The 22,155-nt window shown below is 36.6% G+C and overlaps 2 long non-coding RNA genes across 2 annotated transcripts in view; one reads left to right on the top strand and one right to left on the bottom strand.

Annotated features, from left to right (window-relative positions):
• Positions 1-430: 430 nt before the first annotated feature.
• Positions 431-17,410, bottom strand: LOC115429544 (uncharacterized). The gene is made up of 3 exons (XR_003936803.1): positions 17,316-17,410; positions 1,034-1,039; positions 431-442 (listed from the first exon to the last, which is right to left on the bottom strand). It is a non-coding gene; the product is annotated as an uncharacterized LOC115429544 (long non-coding RNA).
• The window catches only part of LOC115429539 (uncharacterized), a 387,532-nt gene continuing 365,822 nt past the window's right edge, over positions 446-22,155 (top strand). Inside the window, exon 1 of the long non-coding RNA XR_003936801.1 lies at positions 446-696. This is a non-coding gene — a long non-coding RNA (uncharacterized LOC115429539). The remainder of the gene's footprint in view (positions 697-22,155) is intronic.

Raw genomic sequence — 22,155 nt, 5'->3', positions numbered from 1 at the left:
GTTTTGATGTGTGGAAGAAAATGATTTATTTAAGGTGAAATATGAACAAGGATGCATTGTCAACTTCAGATTTAAGTATTTTAGTTACCTCCGCCAAGGAGGTTATGTTTTTGCCAGGGTTTGTTTGTTTGTTTGTTTGTTTGTTTGTTTGTTTGTTTGTTTGTTTGTTTGTTTGTCTGTCCGTTAGTGTGCAACATAACTCAAAAAGTTAAGGACAGATTTTGATGAAATTTTCAGGGTTTGTTGGAAATGGGATAAGGAAGAAATGATTAAATTTTGGTGGTGATCGGGGGTGGGGGGGCCCACGGGGGGGCCCATTTCCAACAAACCCTGAAAATGTCATCAAAATCTGTCCATAACTTTTTGAGTTATGTTGCACACTAAGGGACAGACAAACAGACAGACAAACAAACAAACAAACAAACCCTGGCAAAAACATAACCTCCTTGGCGTGGGGGGGGCCCACGGGGGGGGCCACTGATCAGCCTTGGCGGAGGTCTGCGCTCTCCGACTGCTTCTAGTTAAATAAATGTTCAACAAATAACTGAAACACCATGTTTTTCTCATGTTGAATTCATTTACATTCATGCAGTCAACTTGTGTGGCCAGTAGGGGAGAGTGGGGTAAATTGTGCCAGTTTTTACTCAGAGTGACTTTAAAGTGAGGTCATGACAGTAATGCCTCCAACTTAAGTATGTACATAGATTTCAGGATGTGGTGTATCCCTGGGAATAATAACTTTGGATCTGAAATAAATTGTTTAGGAAATATAGCTTTTGGGGAAAAAAAAAAAAAAACGTGGTCTCGTGGCACAACTTGCCCCCGCTGCGGGGTAAGTTGTGCCTTTGGGGAGAATACACTGGGGTAAACTGTGCCAGTGATTATTGAAGTAAAACAGAACATTTTAATCTCATAAACTGTAATTTTATATAAAAGTAAGACAAATTCAAAACAAAAATTTAGGTTTATTTAAATATCGTCATCCTATTAAACTATGGGCATAAGTCATATTTTCTAGTTTTTGGGAAAACACAAAAAACTGAAATATACAATATATGGTACTTGTGAATCATTTCAGGCAAAAAGGCTTTGGCAATAGATGACCGTTGACATACATAGAACAATGTCTGTCAATTATGTAACATATAAGAGGCCACTTAAAAACGGAATAAAATTCAGTCCCTTCAGAAAAACGTGACTGTGCGATTGCATAATTCAATGCATAATCCAGCGTATTAATGGCTACATTCTATTTTATACCCCATGCAGTGTACGTGGGAACATAAGATAAAATCAACGCTCAAGCCACTTTACCAGTGTGAAACATTTGAAAATGTTTTTTCCTGCAGTGATGCTGGTCTATGAACATAAAGGCTCTAGTAGCCTTGTAACAGACGGCCTGTTCTACCTAACTTTTATGAAACGGGAAGCAATTATTTTATTAATGACAATTGTGCCTCACTTGTGCCATGTTTGAGCCATGCTTAGAAAATAAAGAACTAAAACATAACCAGCCCTTTCTGTGATGTAGTGTATGCTTACTTCTGTATGTCTGCTTATCATAGGATGTAATTAGACATTTGTCATTTAGTAGTAGTTGGTAGTTACAACAAGGTGTGGGAGAAGAATCTTTTTTTTTCATTAAAACACATTTTTCCTGTTCCTGCATGTTTTTACAACTTGATGCATTTTTGCAAATTCGCAGTTCACACGGTCGGCGCTTCCAAGAATGTGCACGACGATGTCCCAGTAAATGACGCCCACTCTGGGTGAAACACCTGGTCTATAGTGAGTCCTGTGCAGACAGTGTGTGCCCCCATTCCGAACAATTTGAGTGCTTGTGTTGTGCATTATATAATCAAATTTTTCTAGACTACAAACTGCTTCTCCACTGAGTTAAACTATATAAAAAAAAGCTTCTGTGGCCGTTACCACGCTACTTGATCAATGAAAGAGTTAAGCTACTGGAACGTTACTTGATTCAGGAAATAGTGACATTACCACCAAGCTACAGAGAACTGTCGTTAGTTACTAGCTTCGCTACAAGTAGCGACACTACTGCCCAAGACTGTTTGTTTGTTTATTTATTAACACTCGCGCAGCAAAACTATTGGTGGGAGTCTTACCAAATTTGGTCTATAGATTACCAGTGACCAAGAATAGATGTCATTACATTTTGGGAAAAGTAGGTCAAAGTTTAAATTTTTTATGAATTTTTAAAATCTTTTTCTTCCCTATTTATGTATAATGGGTGAAATTTCATGTCTATTAAAACATTGATTTTGTTTCAATTTATTTCAAACTTGGTCATATATAGAAGCAACTGATATGCTGACATCAGCACACACATAGACATAATGACATCAGCTGGAGCGATGCCAAAATAAGCTACAATATGTGTGAGGGGTGGAGTTTGTTGTGCCTGGCACCACTTGTTATATCAGAAATGGAGAAAACTGATGAAAAAGTAACTTTATCAGCAACATCTATCATTAACTGAACATAAACCCAGTGTCTCCATCCACTGTCACTTATTAAACTGCATAGGTTTAACTGGTGAATCAATGTTGTAGAAGATGACAGTGTTTCCACGTTCACTACAGAGCCACTGAACGTCCAAATGGGTCATATCTGATGACCATGAAAAGATGACAAACTGTATTTTACACCAATTATTTACATGGATTGATAGGATTAGTGGATCAACAGGTATTAAACAGTTTAGATCAGTAGATGGGTTTGGTCAGCGGTAGATGTTTGGGGTCTTTAAGGGTTAATCGGTTAAATTGCCCACAGGAGTGTATATGAGAGTGAGTATTTGTTCGTCTGTATGAGGGTGTACCCCACCTTCACCCATAGGTACTCGGTATAGGGTTCAGAACCCCCATGACCCTCATGAGGACCAAGTGGTTCAGAAAATGGATGGATAGATACTGATACAAATTAACTTGATGTGAAATGAATGTGACAGCAGGTGTTATTGGGAGTTTACGGAGAAAAAAAACAAAACTATATACACTTAAAGGTTTTGCACAACGGTCTTCAACATGTTACAGAAATGAGATGTTGAGCTTGCATTCCATCACTTTATTCTCTGAAACATTCAGTAGAAGGGTTATGTTATGTTATGTTGCCGTTGTACAGATGGTGGTGTACTCATTTATTTTCCTTGAATATTTTTCATGGCTGCTTGACATTAAATAGTCAGTTGAAGTCAAGTTCTGCAAAACACAATCACCTTGAACCTGTCAGCCTTCAACTGTATTAATAAAGCACCTCTGAAGACAGGTGCATTCAATTTTCATGCTATCTTTTTGACCAGCCGAGCTCCAGACCTTGAGCTGATCAATTCATTCTATTCACTTTGAGTTCATTTTATTCATAAAGCTGTGAATGGCTGACTGAGGCCCACCCACAGACTTACAGAAAAGGCCTTATTACTGAGAGACTGGACTTCAGTCGAGTCAATCGTGTGAGCTGAGGAAAGAGTATTCCTCAGTTCAGGCGGCAGTCCTAATGAACTCGACGGGGTACTCTGCAAGTGCCCCTGAACGCATCGTAACACCTTATGACTAATGTATGTGAGGAGACGAACAGTGCTCAAGTGTCCGGCATGTAAATCAGCCATTTAATTACACTGGTGCTAATGAATCAGAGAGGGTGAGGAGATTTTTTTGTTTGTTTGTTTGTTTTTGTCTAAAAATCCCTGTTGAGCCGCATTATGTAATAAATTCCCAGTATGTAATAAAAGTTCAAAATGTAATAAGAATGTCACGTCATCTTGTAATAAAGCCGCATTCTGTAATAAACTGACACATTTTGTAATAAACTACGTCAACGCATTACATAGTAAATTTTTTCACATTACGTAGTCAGTTATTACAATTTGAGAAATTCATTACAAAATGCACTTGACACATTTTTATTACAAAAAAAAAAAAAGTAATAGCATGGTTCATAATGTAATAACAATCCAAATTAATATAATTTCAGAGCAATTTAGAAGAAATTAGTCACAGGAGCTACAGGTAATGTAATCAGAACTTTAACCACACAGTTTAAAGATTAACCCTTTCATGCATCAATTATGAAAACCTTTGTTAAGAATTTTTTCTTGAGTGTTTTTATTCCTCCATAGGCATGAAAAAAAAAAAAACAGTGATCAAGTAGTTGTTTTGTTTTCATGGCGTTACAAAATGGTCAATAATTTTTGAAGTAAAGAAATGTGTTTAAAACCCAATATCAGAAATTGATATTAAAACAATGATGTAAAATCTGACGTTTTCTCACATTTTAACATATTCTAATGCTAATTGTTACTCTTTTCATGGCGATAATATGCAAAAAAAAACAAAAAAACTTTTTTTTCTAACAAATAATTAATTTACACTGAAACATGTTACTGCAGATCAGGTTTATCAAGAACAGCAAAGTTACAGTAATGGTATGAATGTCAGTGTATGGGATGATGCATAAGTGTCCACTGTGTTGGCTGATGTGGAACTGAAACAACAAAACCCATGAATATACAAGAAAACAGCTGGAGAATAACTGTCCACTGTAGTGACCACTATGCATGAAAGGGTTAATTTAGCACATTGTTAGTATATTCTCGTGTCAATTGTGTCTAATACAGTATCTTATGATCTTGGAAATGAACCATGTTATTACATTTTCCTGAAAATAAAAATGTGTCCAGTGCATTTTGTAATAAATTTCTCATGTTGTAATAACTTATTACATAATGCTCAAAAATTTACTACATAATGCATTGAGGTAGTTTATTACAAAATGCATCAGTTTATTACATAATGTGGCTTTATTACAAGATGATGTGACATTCTTATTATATTTTGAACTTTTATTACATAATGGAAATTTATTACAGGGTGGGGAAGCAAAATTTACAATATTTTGAGGCAGGGATTGAAAGACAGTGTATGACCAATTAGTTTATTGAAAGTCATGAGAATTTATTTGCCACAAGAAAATGTACATAATAGAAAATGTTTTTATTCTATGTGTCCTCCTTCTCTCTCAATAACTGCCTTCACACGCTTCCTGAAACTTGTGCAAGTGTTCCTCAAATATTCGGGTGACGACTTCTCCCATTCTTCTTTAATAGTATCTTCCAGACTTTCTCGTAATAGTTTTGCTCATAGTCATTCTCTTCTTTCCATTATAAACAGTCTTTATGGACACTCCAACTATTTTTGAAATCTCCTTTGGTGTGACGAGTGCATTCAGCAAATCACACACTCTTTGACGTTTGCTTTCCTGATTACTCATATGGGCAAAAGTTTCTGAGAAGGTATGGATAATAGTGTTAGGTATGATTATGACATCAATATATGTGTCACAGTAGAGACTGAAATCCAGTAGGATTCCTAATCCTACTAGGACAGATTGAAATTGTAGTTTGTCCTAGGACAAACTGAAATCCTACAAGAAATTAGGATCTGAAGATTGGAATTCCAATCTGTCCTAGGAGAATTTACAATCCTACTAGGACAGATTGTAATTCTATTTGGAAGTGGGATCTGAAGATTGGAATTTCAGTCTGTCCTATTATTTCGCCATCACTATTCCAGCTGAATTATTTTCATATCTTAGATACAGTATATGGCCCTTAGGTCAATACACATTGAAACCAGGATGCCAGCTGTCCTATCTGGTCCAACCTTATTCAATGGCCGTTTGTAACTGTCATTGGTATGTAAATGAGACACATTTGTATTCAGAAATCGGTAGAATTTGAAAAACGTACCTGTAAACAACCCGTTGCCATGGCAACATACAATTTTATTATTATCTAATTGTTGCCAAGCCATTCAGAAAATGTACGATGTTAAAGTTGGCATTGGCATTTTGCTGCCCCCTGGTTTAGATGGTAGGGTTAAAAGTAAAAGAAACAACAATATTCTTACAAACCATGATTTTATTCAGAATTTACAGAGACTTTGAATCTAATATTCTATAGCTAAGCTTCAAAGACTTTTTCTAAGACTTAAATGTGCTGCATACTACTCACTAGTTAAGTGACAATAACCTTAGTCTATAGTACTAACTTCAAAATTTCAAACAAGTAATACTATAGAGGTTTTGTCAGTTGTTTTTTTCTAATACTTAAAGGTGCTATATACTACTCAATAGTGACAATGAATTTAGTCTATAGCTAACTTCAAAATTTCAAACAAGTAATACTACAGAGGTTTTGTCAGTTATTTTTCTAATATTTTGCCGTAGGACAGACTGAAATTCCAATCTTCGGATCCCACTTCCAAATAGAATTACAATCTGTCCTAGTAGGATTGCAAATTCTCCTAGGACGGATTGGAATTCCAATCTTCAGATCCTAATGTCTTGTAGGATTTCAGTTTGTCCTAGGACAAACTGAAATTTCAATCTGTCCCAGTAGGATTTGTAATCCTACTAGGACAGATTGAAATTTTAGTTTGTCCTAGGACAAACTACAATTCCTATCTGTCCTAGTAGGATTTGTAAAATTCTAAAATTCCTATCTGTCCTAGTAGGATTAGGAATCCTACTGGATTTCAATCTCTACTGTGACATATGTTTGGTTTCAAAACAATTGACGTAGTGCCTGCTGAGAAAAAACAACTAAATGTTCATTGTAAATTTTGCTTCCCCACCCTGTACATAATGTGGCTCAACAATCCCCACGATCTGTTCAGGTATGAGTGAAAACTGAAATGTTACACATTAGCGCTAAATAGTACAATAACACAACCTGCCAACTGCCATTTAGGATAATTCTATTTTTTTTTTTTTTTTTTGTAATAAAGTGTGTGATCTGGAAGCTTCACAGGTGCAGGTTAGATTTATTGGCCCTATTTATAATACACTGATTTGTTGGCTGCAGTTCTCAATGAAGTGCTCATCCATTCAATGTCACATACAGCTCTTTTTAGATGGAAGGAGGCGGCAATCATTGTTAGATTGGTTTATTGATACCATTGATCCTGGCTGATGCTGCGAGGCCTAGTTGGCACAGTCTCCATTAAAGCATCGGAGAGCAGTCATAAGGACAAAGAATAAAACCAGGGGGCTTGACAGTCGCAATTTGCATGAGACAGTATTGTTTTAATAGAACCACTGACTTGAGATTGCTTTGGGAATTGAGGGCAAGAATGGGGACAGAGGAGCGGATGTATAGGGATCTTAGAACAGAGCCCCATTTTTTATCAAGTGAGCTGTGGATTAGTTTCTTCTCCAGACAGAGGAAAGGTTTTATCTTTCCGGCTTATGATGATAGGAGGACAAAACACATTGTTTCAGTCAGAGTCAAGTTGCCGCTTTTTTTATATTCCACAGATTAATAAATTTGTTTTAATAAAATCAGTTCAGTGACAGCGGTAAGTGGAGGAACCCTGTGTTTGCTTACTAAAACCAATCTAACTCAACAGCTTTAGAGTTTATTAACCCTTTCATGCATAATGGTCACTACAGTGGACAGCTATTCTACAGCTGTTCTCTTGTATATTCATGGATTTTGTTGACCTTTTCATTGTTTTTTTTGTTTTTGTTTTATTTGTTTTTTTCTTACACATATCTTTATTAAAGTTTTAAGACACTACATATCTTTTCTGACAGGAATTGGTAACATTATGTAGATCTCTCCTGAGGATAAACCCCCAGAATCACAAGCCTTCCCCATAGTTTTCACACAATTTATCAGTGAATACATGTTTCTGTGCATCAAAAATTAAACGTGTGGTGTCCAGCTGAGTGGATATTTTTGCAACTTCATGAAAAATAGGTAAGATTTTTTTTTTTTTTTGTCATTACTTTTTTAAATTTATTTATTTATTTATTTATTTATTTTTTCTAAATTATTTTTATTTTATTTATTTATTTATTTTTCAGAAGAAAATTTTCTATCACATTGTTTTTTTCATGCCTAAAGAGGAATAAAAACACTCAGGAAAAAATTTTGATTAAGGTTCTCATAATTCATGCATGAAAGAGTTAAAGGACTGACATGAAGTAAGACATATTAAACATTTGAGGGAGTTTGTACAGATTAACTATCACTATCAAAAAATAAGTCTAGTTGGCTTTAGTTTTCGAGATACAGTGTTTGGTTTAAATATTAAATTCTATGAATTAATGAGAGAATGGGAGTTACTCAATAGTAATGTTTGTCCCTGAGCTACCAGATCTACTTCAAAACACACAGATTTATAAATTATGTAAAAGGATGTAAATCTATGTATATATGCAACAACACTGCATTATACACTTAACATAAAAGTCGGAATAATTTAGTTTTCAGACACATTCCTCTTTTTATTCCTACTAATACACATCACTAATCACGTTTGAGCAGGTACAATGGTTACATACTGAGTCCCAGTTAAACTTTATTAATCAAAAATAAATTACATTAGTCGCTTTCCATTGGACATCTGCGCAAAACTTTACCAATTTTTACTAAATGTTGAAAAAACAGAAGTGCGTAATGTCGGTTTTTCCATTAAATCACAAATGCGACGATTTGTTTATTTATTATTGCGAGATGACACGAGAAGTCATGGCAACAAACGAAAATATTGTGTCGATTTACAGATTTATTACCCCTCTATCCTGTACTAAATTAAAAAATGATTCAGATTCCTGGTGTGTCCACACATACCGCACCATGTTTCTTTTAAAACTCTTCTTCTTCGCTTGTTGTAACATCTTTTTTTTTTTTTAAATTCATGTGACTCTAGTTGCAGAAAAAGGTCTTTCCATTGCAGTTTTGCGTGACATACCATTTGTGCTATGCCCGAAAAACCACCTCTTGCCAGCGCAAAAACTTTTAATCGAAAAACTAGTTTTGGCAAAATTGTCGTTTTTCCATTAGGCTAATTTTTCTGCACAAATTATTTACGTGCAATTTGAGGGTCAATGGAAAAGCGACTATTGTCACTATCATTTCATAAGAAGAGAGAAAAATATTTATTCCAACTTTAGGGGCAACAGTATAAAACCCAAAACACATGTTCGTTATTTTCCAGGATTTTTCCAATTCTTCTCATCAAAGTATGTGAGATTTAATACATTTTATCTCCGAATAATAATAATAATAATAATTATAATAATTATAATAATAATAATAATAATAATAATAAGAAGAAGAAGAAGAAGATGAGGTTTAGGATTAGGTTTAGAGTTAGGTTTAGGATTAGGGTTAAATTTAGGGTTAGGTTTAGGGTGAGGTTTAGGGTTTGGGTTAGGTTTAGGATTAGGGTTAGGTTTAGGGTTAGGGTTAAGTTTAGGGTTAAGATTAGGGTTAGGGTGAGGTTTAGGGCTTGGGTTAGGTTTAGGTTTAGGGTTAATGTTAAGGTTAGGTTTAGGATTAGGGTTAGGTTTAGGGTTAAGGTTAGATTTAGGGTTAGGTTTAGGATTAGGGTTAGGGTTAAATTTAGGGTTAAGATCAGGGTTAGGGTGAGGTTTCGGGCTCGGGTTAAATTTAGGATTAGGGTTAGGTTTAGGGTTAAGGTTAAGGTTAGATTTAGGGTTAGGTTTAGGATTAGGGTTAGGGTTAAGTTTAGGGTGAGGTTTAGGGCTTGGGTTAGGTTTAGGATTAAGGTTAGGTTTAGAGTTAGATTTAGGGTTAGGTTTAGGCCTAGGTTTAGGGTTAGGTTTAGGGTTAGGGTTAAGGTTAGATTTAGGGTTAGGTTTAGGATTAGGGTTAAATTTAGGGTTAAGATTAGGGTTAGGGTGAGGTTTAAGGCTTGGGTTAGGTTTAGGGTTAGGTTTCGGGTTAAGGTTAAGGTTAGGTTTAGGATTAGGGTTAGGGTTGGGGTTAGGGTTAAGGGTTAAGGTTAGATTTAGGGTTAGGTTTAGGATTAGGGTTAAATTTAGGGTTAAGATTAGGGTGAGGTTTAGGGCTTGGGTTAGGTTTAGGATTAAGGTTAGGTTTAGGGTTAGTTTTAGGGTTAGGGTTAGGATTAGATTTATGGTTAGGTTTAGGGTTTACGGATACATAAACCAGAGATCTTGGGGTAAATTGACACGTGATCAAATGACGTTGAATAACACGCAAAAGGATGAAAATGTTTACGTAGTATAGCACGCCAACTGCCATACGACCTGGTGTGACATACAACAGGATTTCATGAGATCGGTCTGGTTCAGGAGTCCTCTGTGAAACATTTGTTAATGACTTAAATCCATTCGCTATAAGTCATAAACCTTAAAGTGGAACTTCTCCTCTTCTGTTGGGGAAATGAAGGTGTGCAAAATGGGGAATGAGTTTATCTGGGCCTCTCCTGGTGTTCGTGTAATGACTGTGATGGTGTGCTCACATGCTGGGTTATCATGTCCGACCAGTTGGTGCTCTGGCTCCTCATCGGGATGTCTCCCAGTGGGAATAGCAGCGATGGAGATAATCCCGAGGAGAGATGGGTTTTGATGCGCAAAGGTATATTTTGTGATATGAACACGCCTGGCCTTTAGTTCAGTCATTGGCCATAAAAGGTGTTTTCAGAAAAAGGAACAGGACTGACAAGAATATGAAATCGAACACGTACGTAGAATTGGGCCATTAAAATTCCCTTCATGTCCCTCGGTATCATTTCGTGAACAATCTGCCCCCCGAATGTACCCTTGTCTCATCATTTTATTAAAGCTAACATTATTCATGTTTTTTTTTTCTGCAGTTGCTCAAAAACACAAAAGCATGATCATGATCACATGGTGTTACTTACGCTGTTGATGCTGTTCAGTTATTCTGCAGAGGCTGAAAAGCTCCTAAATGACAGGGGGTGTAAAATCACCATCATTACGTTCATCTGAGCCTGTGATGTTTAATTTGATTTCAGTTTACGCATTGGCTTAGCTGCTGCCAGAGGATGGATGTATCTCTTTACGTGTCATGATGAGCAGCTCCGGGCGATGCCTAAGGACGAGAGATAGCCTACTGTAGCAGAACACCAGATACAAAATAAAACGCGTTAATCTGTCAATTTAAGAGAGATAAACAGAATAACCTAACCATCAGAAGGACCCGTGGAACTTGTGCAGAAACGCCTCTCAACTATGTCATGGTTTTATTGATCTTCCACTTGTGGCCGTTGGGTTTACATTTACATCTGAAGTCCGCCTTTTCACCTCCACTTCTTTTTAGAGCTCTCCTGGGCCTCCTTTTTTTTTTTTTTTTTTTTTAATCTTTTTTTTTATTATTTCAAATTACACATTTACACAAACATGTACCCATACACAGGGAACTACACAGACACAATATACAGGGTGGGGAAGCAAAATTTACAATGAACACTTAGTTGTTTTTTTCTCAGCAGGCACTACGTCAATTGTTTTGAAACCAAACATATATTGATGTCATAATCATACCTAACACTATTATCCATACCTTTTCACAAACTTTTGCCCATATGAGTAATCAGGAAAGCAAACGTCAAAGAGTGTGTGATTTGCTGAATGCACTCGTCACACCAAAGGAGATTTCAAAAATAGTTGGAGTGTCCATAAAGACTGTTTATAATGTAAAGAAGAGAATGACTATGAGCAAAACTATCACGAGAAAGTCTGGAAGATACTATTAAAGAAGAATGGGAGAAGAAGTCGTCACCCGAATATTTGAGGAACACTTGCGCAAGTTTCAGGAAGCGTGTGAAGGCAGTTATTGAGAAAGAAGGAGGACACATAGAATAAAAACATTTTCTATTATGTCAATTTTCTTGTGACAAATAAATTCTCATGACTTTCAATAAACTAATTGGTCATACACTGTCTTTCAATCCCTGCCTCAAAATATTGTAAATTTTGCTTCCCCACACTGTATACGAACAAAACCATACAACAAACCTACCAAACCCCCAGAAAAAAGAAAAGAAAAAAAACAACAACAATAAGATAAATAACGTTATCAACTCCTGTTTACAATACTCAGCGCTGAGTCAATACAATGCAAACCAACAACACATTTCTCCGTCAAAAGGACATAGGAGACAGCAGGACACTCTTGTTGACAGCAGAGAAAAAAGGATTCCATTGTTGATAAAAACAAATTAATTTGTCCGCGCACAGAAAACTTAATCTTTTCCAACTTTAAAAAGAAAAGTAAATCATGCACCCATTGCACAAAAGTAGGTGGCAGAGGATCCTTCCACTTAAACAGAATCATACGACGGGCTAATAATGTACAAAAAGCTATCGAGTCACTTTGGGCTTTGGATAATCCCAGTGCAGGAGAGGAAACTCCAAAAATTGCCAGTAGGGGGCATGGTTGTACTGATTTACCCAAAGCAGTGCTAATCAAAGCAAAAATATTATTCCAAAAAGTATTAAGTTTTGAGCAAGACCAAAACATTTGACCATGATTAGCAGGAGCAGCACCACAGCGGTTACAGTTTGGATTTACATCAGAGAAAATCTTTGCCATCTTTTGATTGGTCCAAAAACAGCGATGCAAAATTTTACACTGCATAAATGACTGTTTAGCGCAGATGTAAGATGTGCAAACCTTCTTTAAAACGCTAAGCCATAAACTTTCACAAATTGTTAAATTTAACTCAGTTCCCCATTCTCCTTTTAAAACTGAGGAAAATGAATTTTGAATATTTAGAAATGTATTATATAGAGTTGAAATGATTCCCTTCAGTGCTTGGGGACGTTCTAAAATTGAGTCACATGGATTTATTCCTGGAGCATTTGGAAACTGAGGTGTCATAAAGTCACGAATCTGTAAGTAGCGGAAAAAGTCTCCGTTTTGGATCTGATATTTATCAATAAGATTGGTAAAAGACATGAAAATGCCATTGCCATACAGATCAGCAAATGTCTCCTGGGCCTCCTTAACCCTTTCATACACAGTGGTCACTACAGTGGACAGTTACTCTACAGCTTTACTCTTGTATATTCATGAGTTTTGTTGTTTTAGTTCCATATCAACTAACACAGTGGACACTTGTGCATCATCTCATAAACTGCAATTCATACCATTATTGTAACTTTGCTGTTCTTGATTGGTTCTTGAGTGGAAATCAATTGTTAATATTTATTTTTTGCATATTATCTCCATGAAGTGAGTAATAACTAGTATTAGAATATGTTAAAATGTGAGAAAACATCAGATTAGCTGCATTAAACATGGTTTCATTTCACTGTTTTCATATCACTTTATGAAATTGGGTTTTAAATACATGTTTCTTTGCTTCAAGAATAAAATTCATGGTGTAGCTGAGTGGACATTTTTGTAACTCCATGAAAAACAGGTTGATTTTAAAACAAATTCAATCACATTGTTTTTTTGTTTTTTTTTTCATGCCTAAAGTGGAATAAAAACACTCAGGAAAAAAAAAATCTTGATTAAGGTTCTCATAATTCATGCATGAAAGGGTTAAACACAAACCCACTGATGGTAAAGATACTGTAACTTCTATCTGACCAAAACAATAGCTGAAGAGGATGATTACTCATAGGCGCCGCCTCAAGCTGCGAACAGCTCCTGATTGAGATATTGATCGTAGATGTGGAGTTTCTTATTAAGGAGTAGGTTTACCTCTTTTTTTTTGATAAGAGGAAGATTGAGGGATGTCACATTTTGCCGCATAAAGGTTTCCTAACAGCTCATAGACTCATCAGAAGGCAGCAATCTTCTCCCGCAGCTCATTCAAGCCCTTATAGCAGTCTGCTGTGGAATAGCTCCTCACTGCTGCCTATCCATCATACCCCGAGTGAACAGAGCAGATCTAGTAATGTTAGACTTAACACAATTTAAGCTTTTCTCTATGTTGTGTCTTTATTAAATTTAGTGCCAGTGTAAGTTCGGTCAGGAGTCTCTATGGGCAGGTTAATAGGTAGAGAAAAATCCAAAGAAGAAACAGCTCCTGTATAACAGCACTCTGGAAACGGCTGAGACAGAATCTCCAGTGATTTAAAGGTCACAGGTTTGATGCCTGCAAAAAGAAGAAAATGGGAGCACTTTCATTGCCCTTAAACCCTTCAGGGAGTCTTATAACAGCACAGCTCCTGTTGAAGTATACCTGGGCGGAAACTGACGCAGCACTCTGGGCAAATGTGATTTGCTTGTGAGTGTTTATGCCTCCAGGTGAAAATATAAATAACAGCTGGCTGTTCCAAAAACTCAAATAATTAGATAACACAGATTTGTTTCTCACTTAGAATTATTCTCAGTGCTCATTTCTCCCCCATAATTTTTCGCTATAAGCAAGACAGAATTACCAGCTGGGTGAGGCAGACAATACCCAGGGCTCAGGCCTCTTCCCAAAAAACCTGTGTGGCAACTAATTGGTTTCAGACGTCCCCTGGCGCTGCTCTACTACAGTACCATTTGACACGATAAGGGATTAAATCTCCTGTTTAATTACCTGGCTTTCAGTAGTTAGAGATATCTACTTATTTGCTTAAGCATCTTTTTCAGAGTTACAATAGGTAAGAAGATAAAAAACCACTTGTATGTCCGAGGGTTGACTACGGAGCTGGAGCTGTGAGTGTGGAAGCACCGACATGAATGCTCACCTGGATTCCAGACAAGAGGTAATGACTACAACTGAAACTGAAGCCAATGCAGACGTATTTTAGACTGTAATACCACTGATGGCCCCAAAAATCTTGGTTCCAAAGGACTTCTGTTCAACGATCAATTTCTTCCTCAAAATAATGAGTCAGTAGATGAAGAAGGCACTGTTTTATATCGTTTTCATTTCAAAATTCTGGTGCTAACTTTCCGGGCTCTACATGGCCAGGCCCCTGCATACATTGCTTCCCTGATTCAGCCCTACAGCTCGGGTCGTAGCCTGAGGTCTTCAGGACAACACCTGCTGAAGGTTCCACGCACCTGTTTTAGCACACGCAATGACAGGTCCTTTAAAGCTGTAGCACCACGTCTGTGGAATGACCTGCCTCTACACTTACGGTCCATGGACTCTGTAGAGAGCTTAAAAATACACCTCAAAACCCTCCTGCTGAAACAGGCTTTTTAGTTTCCCACCTGACCCAGCGTCACCACAAACTGATTACACTTTATGTATTCATCCTATTTTAAACTGTCTAAATGGTACTTTATTGGGTTTTACGGGCATTCTAATTATATTCTACTTGCACTGTTTTACTCATTTTTCGCAATGTAAAATTGCTACTTTACAGTGTTACATGTACTCCATGTGTCTCCCCCTACCTCCCCTGCTCTCCCTCAGTCTCTCTCTATCTCTATCGTTCTCTCTTTTCTCCTCCTTTACTCTCTCTCTTTAACCCCAACTGGTCAAGGCAGACGGCCATCCTTCAGGAGTCTGGGTCTGCTCCAGGTTTCTGCTGTTAAAGGGAAGTTTTTCCTCACCACTGTCACTAGTCACAAGTGTTTGCTCCTGGAGGATCCTGTTGGGTTTCTGTAAACTTGACTTGATTTTGATTTGATAAAGCACTTTGTGACTCTGTCTCTGAAAAGTGCTCTATAAATAAAATTTACTTACTTACTTTTTAACTGTAACTAAGTTATTGTTTGTTTTAATGCTCTGAGAAGCCCAGACAGTGGCAGAAAAAATTATTAGACCAGTGTTTTTCAACCTTGGGGTCAGGACCCCACGTGGGGTCGCCTGGAATTTCTAGTAATTGATAAAAAAAATAAAAATAAAAAAAAAAGCGTGCTTATAAAAAATATATGGTGAGTTGAGACATAAAAACACGACAAACTCTGAAGCTGAAACTGCAGCACTGTGGTACGGTTTATCTGTCAAATGTTCATTGTGGTCGGTTTCAGATGCTGCAGCTCTTTCATAATTCATAGTTTGAGTTATTGTTTTTTCAGTATTAATTGTCAGCCTTGTAAATCCAAGATGGACTGACTGTACATATCCTGACCAAGGAAAATAAAATTCTCACTTTATGCAGTAATCTACACCTGGCTTTTCTGCCTCCGTCCATAATAATATACATTATATAGACTGAATGTTGTCAAAAATTAATGTTTATTTACAACATAGTATAGCAAACTATTATGTGATCAAAAACTTAATTTTAGCAAAAGAAATTTCTCTGTTTTGAATGTTCGGGGTCGCCTGAAATTTGTAATGTTAAATGGGGTCACGAGCCAAAAAAGGTTGGGAACCACTGTATTAGACCATCAAAAGTTGTCAAAAATAATGGTTATGCAATGAAGTACTAACTCCTGTGTGTACCATGTGAAAACAGACAGAAAAGAAAACATGGAATGCCTAAAGTACTGCTTTTGTCAGTGCAATGCCATAGCTATTGATGTAAGAACTGAAGTGATTTTGGTTATTATCAAGAAAACCATGGAAAATGACTATATCAGCTCTTAAATTAAACTCTTATGACCTATTTTTGTTATCATTATATTTGTCCAAACAAATGTACCTTTAGTTGTACCGGGCATTAAAATGAACAAGAAATTAGTTTGCTATTTTAGGTGTAATCCCAGAAAGTTTAGAGGGAAATAACTGAAAATACCTCTTCCGAATTTGACCATTAAATGCATCACCATCAAGTGGTTGAAAGCTGCACCTCCCACATATAACATTTGGATTGAGAAAGTGAAGGAAATCTATCAGATGGAGCAAATTACAAATGCACTTAGAATTCAGGGAGAGATATTTACAAAGAGATGGGGTCCCATGATGAGGCTTTTTATGCAATAAGCATTCAGAAGTGGTCGTATATGTGTGTTTTTCGTCATTCATGTTTCATTTGTGATTAATTGTAATCAATATCTACTGCAGATACCCATTTTTTCTTTTTTTTTTTCTTTTTTTTTCATGTGTGCATATGGGGATATTTGATTAGATATGTTAATGTATGTAAAATGTCTTGTATATTTGTATGAACAAATCTAAATAAAAATTAATTAAAAAAAAAAAAAGATCAAGAAATTGATGAAAATAAGGGGTGGTCTAATAATTTTTTCCACAGCTGTAGACATGTCATTTTAACTTTACAAATACAGTTTAAACAACAGAAATATATTAGGATGACACCATTTGAACCACACCAGATAATTCTAGGGAATATATGTTCAGAGGGATTGAGGGGAAAGAAAAGCTATATATATATGCTTAGAGTTCTTGTATTACTAGGTCATAAAATTCTCACTATAAACTGTCTTAAACCCCACCCACCCACTGTGGACCAGTGGGTCAAAAAGACTGAAAGCAGTGGACTGTACGGAACTCTGGATGGACATTTACTTGGACAGATGATCCCCTGTTAAGTCATATCTGGCAAAGAAAATATGCTGCTGACCTGTGGAGGGGTGTTGTTTGTTTGTTTGTTTGTTTGTTTTCTTTGCCTCTGCTTTCTTTTCCCTGCACATGTGTGTGTATGAGTAGGAAAAAATATGTATAAGACAAGAATTGTACAATATGTATGAGACTGAACTGTATGTCAAGGAATTTGTTCTAATAAATGTTTTGGTTTGGTTTTTTTTTAAGAAATATTTTAGGATGGGTGGTGGTGGTGGTGGTGGTGGGGGGGGGGGGGGGGGGGGTTCACCTGCCATCAGAAATATGTATGTTGAGTTAATTCACTAGTCTTTGTGTGTGTACTAGTATGAGATAAATGCACTGGCTAAATTTCTCTACAGGGACACTAATAAAAAATGAACCTTACTTTCCCAGGAGTTACACTGACCTCATTTACTTTATTTAGAGCCTCTAATAAATAATAACTGCACTAGTAGTTTTCTTGGGCCCCCCCTTTGGAGGAAGAAAAATTCCTGGACCCCTTTTTTTATATAATAATTTACTGTGTAAATTAAAAATTGAATAGAAATTAACTCAACAAAACTGCTCCCTGAGACAGTGTTTTTCCAAATGAAAATATGAAATGTGTTTTTATGGAAATGTTATGTTGTTATAACCAGGGTATGATTTGTTAAGGGGGGGAGTGTGTGTGTGTGACAAATTCATGGGGCCCAGCATTTGTGTGTCCAGTGGATACAGGTTAGAATTTGCGAAAATTTAGTGTAAGATCCACTGTATAATGGAGGAATACAACCCAGGAGTTGGACATTGAAAGTATGTAAAGTTTTAGTGTAAAGTAAAGTGTTAGTTATGTTAGTTCTGGTATATAACTCCTGCCCCCCCCCAGCTCCAAAAAACAAAACAAAAAACCCCTCTGTTTTTTGGAAAAATCGCACCCTTGTTATAACTATAACAATAAAGTTTTGGGGTTTTTTGGGTTTTTTTTTTTTTTCAGAACAAACACATGTTTTTTGTAACAAAGATGAATATTTTAACAGCATCCGTGGCTGCAAAGACCATGTTTTACATTGTACATATTCTCAGAACAATGAAGTGTAAACTGTGCAAGCTGTACAAAAACAGAAAGGTTGCATGTTTTTCTTTCCACCCCAGTTAAATACTTGTCCACTCCACAATCCTACACTCTTTGTCTAGTTAAGTGAGAAATCACCATGGCAGTGCATTTGTTTGTTGTGCATCAATAAAATTAGTTCAGGGTGCCGCAGTGCCAAAATATTAGTTCCACCCGTTACATGGTCTGACCTGAAGAAAAGCAAAATGCCCAGGAGCGATCTGGCCCCTGTCCCTAATAGGACCACCCCACAGTTTGAGAGTCAAAGTGAAGCTTCTGTTTTTTGACTTAACTGAATAAAACTTCACATTTGACCTAAGTTTCCTTTAATCCTGTGGCATCTGTTCAGTAGGTTAGCGTTGGTGTTCACCCATTACCAATCGCATTTCCACCCTTTTGTCCAAATGTCTTGTTTTGGCCACATACCAAACTCCAGGCTTCAAATTAGCAGTCCATAAATCAATTCTGCTTCTTTTGTGAAGGCTTTGTAAGCAAATAATGATACATATTTACCAACACACAGAAATGCAAAAATACAAAAAAACTAAAGATTTCTTCAGGCTGCTTTATGTTTCTTGACAAACTGTCTTGTATCACCAACTTCGTACCATGTGAAAGAGGCATCAGTCAATCTATTTATCTGCGAAAGACAGTGCAGATAAGATTTTTACTTTGAGACCTTTATCCTATCGGCTGACATGATGAGACTAAATTAAAAGGTTTTTTTTGTGTTTGTCACAGCTGAGCCCATTGGCTGAGATGCAGAGCTGAATCTGACACATTTGACAGATGCTATTATTGGTCCTATTTGTACTTTTAACCTTGTAACTTTAAGAGGGGTCTGTGTTCTTGTTGTTTTCTTTCTGTTACGATGTTAGCCCTCTGGCATAAAATAATTACCCAATTTGTCAACTTTTTTGGATGTGGTCACACTTGACAAATGTTTTTATTTTTTGTTCGTTTTTGCCATTTTGTTTTCTGACAAGTGGTCAAGAGGTGTGAAACACAGCAATACCCAAGTCCAACCAAATATATAAAACTTCCTGCTCCAAAAGACAAAATCTATTTTATGGTAGGAGTTATGTCTACATTCTTACTTAGCCGTACACTTCTCTTAATCCAGTAAATGTGTGAAAATGTTTTTTGTTTTTTTTGTTTTTTTATAAAACCACAACATTTTTAACAAATGTTCAAGTTGTGGCCTTGAACATTTTCCCAATCTGAGCCTTTACAAAAACACTTTTTGTTGTTCATGGTTACCATTTTACTTTCCACCAAATTTATGTGTTTCTTATCATTTATCCTAAACCAAACATGATAAAATTGTAGATAATGACACTGCTTGGCCAAAAATAAATAAATTAATAATAGTCACACACACAATATTTTATTGGGCAGCCCTTAGGCAACATTAATGTCACATAATGCTTATGCAGTGCCACAAAAACTGTCACATCATTTATCTATGCCCATAATTACATGAATTTTTTTCATTAAGTTCTTGTATTGCTGATGAAGTCAGATCGCTGCCTAAAGTCTTCTCCATCACATCTTAAAGATTCCCAAGGTTATTGAAGTCTGGACTCTGTGGAGGCCAGTCCATGTGTGAAAATGCTGTCTCATGATACCTGAATCACTCTTTCATAATCTGATCCTGATGATTCCTGGTATTGTCATCTTAGAATATGTCTGAGTCACCAGGGAAGAAAACACCCACTGATGTTCAGATCTGGACATTCAGTATATTTAGAGTCAGCTGAACTTATTTTATGGCCTCATAACGTTACTGAACCTAGACCTGACTGACTGAACCAACCTCAGATCATAACACCTCCCACACAGGCTTGTACTGTAGGCACAAGGCTTGATGGGTAATCACCTCATCCTGCTCTTTTCCCACCCTAATGCACCCATCACTCTGGAACAGACTCTCTGATGAGTCCACATCAGACCACATGACCTTTTTCCATTGAAACACAGTCCAATCTTTATACTCGCTTTTAAACTGATGGTTGTTTAAGAAATGGGAAGATACTCACTGCAACAGTTTCAGTTAAAGAATTCAAAGTGCCTATTGCCACAGTACTGTGGGACTAACTTTCTCATCTATTACCACAGAGCTAATCAGAGCCCTTGTTCTATCATGTGTAGACTGGTAACCTGTCACCCTGCTGACACAGTACTGTGGCAATAAGCACATGACATGTGCCTATCCGGTTACAAGAAAAGGCTAGGGTATCCGTTACCGGAGGCTATGTCCAGACGACAACGCTTGTGGTATTTTTCTTTTGTCCATACATGTATCATTTCAAGAAATATCTGCATCCTGGTGAAAACGCGAAAACTGGGTTAAAACGGTGTAATACTTATGTAACACCTATATGTGGTGCTGTACACAAACAGACAGAGCCGCAGGATACACTAAAATTACAGAAGAATGCAGTGAGCAAGCGCATGAGGTTATGTTCAGGGTTTTCTTCCTCTGGTCACGTGGTACTATGGCATTATCATTTCCAAAAAGAGGTGGTTTGCCTATCCATACAGTAACACAAGGTTGGTGTTGTGAGATTTTTCTGCTCTGGGACCTGTTCTCCAAAAATACCATTCCAGGGCACTGACAATGCTGGTGTCATGTGGACGAAAGGCTGAAACAATATTAAACTTTTGTGGATTGACATAATTTTGTTGTCAAGTGTACGGGGCATATATGCCATATATCACCACAGTACTGTGTCAACAAGAGGTTACTGAGTTCATGGAACAATATCTATGACTGGCTCTGTGGAAGCAATATGTCATTACTGCCTATAGTCAGAGTACAAATGCTGACATTTGATTGGCTCTGTGGCAAGAGACAAACCAATATTTCGTGCCACAGTACTGTGGCTGTAGCCATTGCCTAAAGAATTTATTGCAGCTGAAACACATTCATCACTGCAGTAATTATCCAGTGGAAGGATCTTAAATATTTGCTGAGTTAAAGCAAGGATGTAACTTTTTTTTTGGCTAGGCCCTGCACTTCTGTTTCATGGCCAGTGATTACAATGCCATCATAAACTGTTTAATTTAGGTTCAGGAACACCAATACTGTTAAACCGGTATGTTTCTGAAATTAAGGTTTTGAAGTTAATCTTTATGGATGGTTTGAACTTCCACTGCTCCTCATAGTGACTGTATTATCAGGGTTTGCAAACAGAGGGATGAAACTACATAAACTCTACACCTGTGTTTCTAAACTTAGGATCAAGACCCAAAATGGACCATAGAGCTGTTTTTAATGGGAGAGAAAAGCATAAAGCAATAATATTATATGTGAATTAAGAAGAAAAGTATTGTCTCAGGGAGTTTATATATGTTAACCTTAACAAAGTTGTGTAAAATGTAGAGAGGCCATGGTTATTAAAGACACAACAGGATAAAAATGATGAAAAAATATAACAAGATGAAAATAACATCACCAGACATGATGTGAAACATGTAACAAGACATAAACCTTATAAAAACACATAAAAGAATGAAGTGTATTTGTAGATTAAAACATAAAACACAAACAAAAAAGTAATGATCCACTTTCAGAGACAGTATACATCTTTATCTTTACGCATTCTTGTATGTTTGAGTCCTGAGGAGACTCTACATTTGACAAAAATGTAACAGATATACATAAGTCTTGGATTCATCCATAAATATTCACCTGAACCGTTTATGATATTGCATCTGGTATCACTGTGATCACTAACACTGAAGCATGTCTAGGTTTTCATATTTAGTTCAGGAGATATGATATTAAATACAAGGTTCACTTATGGCAGAAAGAGAAATGACCCCCATTGCCAC

The sequence above is a fragment of the Sphaeramia orbicularis genome, chromosome 1 (genome assembly GCF_902148855.1).
Source record: "Sphaeramia orbicularis chromosome 1, fSphaOr1.1, whole genome shotgun sequence".
Lineage (NCBI taxonomy): Eukaryota > Metazoa > Chordata > Actinopteri > Kurtiformes > Apogonidae > Sphaeramia > Sphaeramia orbicularis.
The sequence above is the reverse complement of the archived record's forward strand: the minus strand, read 5'-3'. Positions and strand labels throughout refer to the sequence as shown.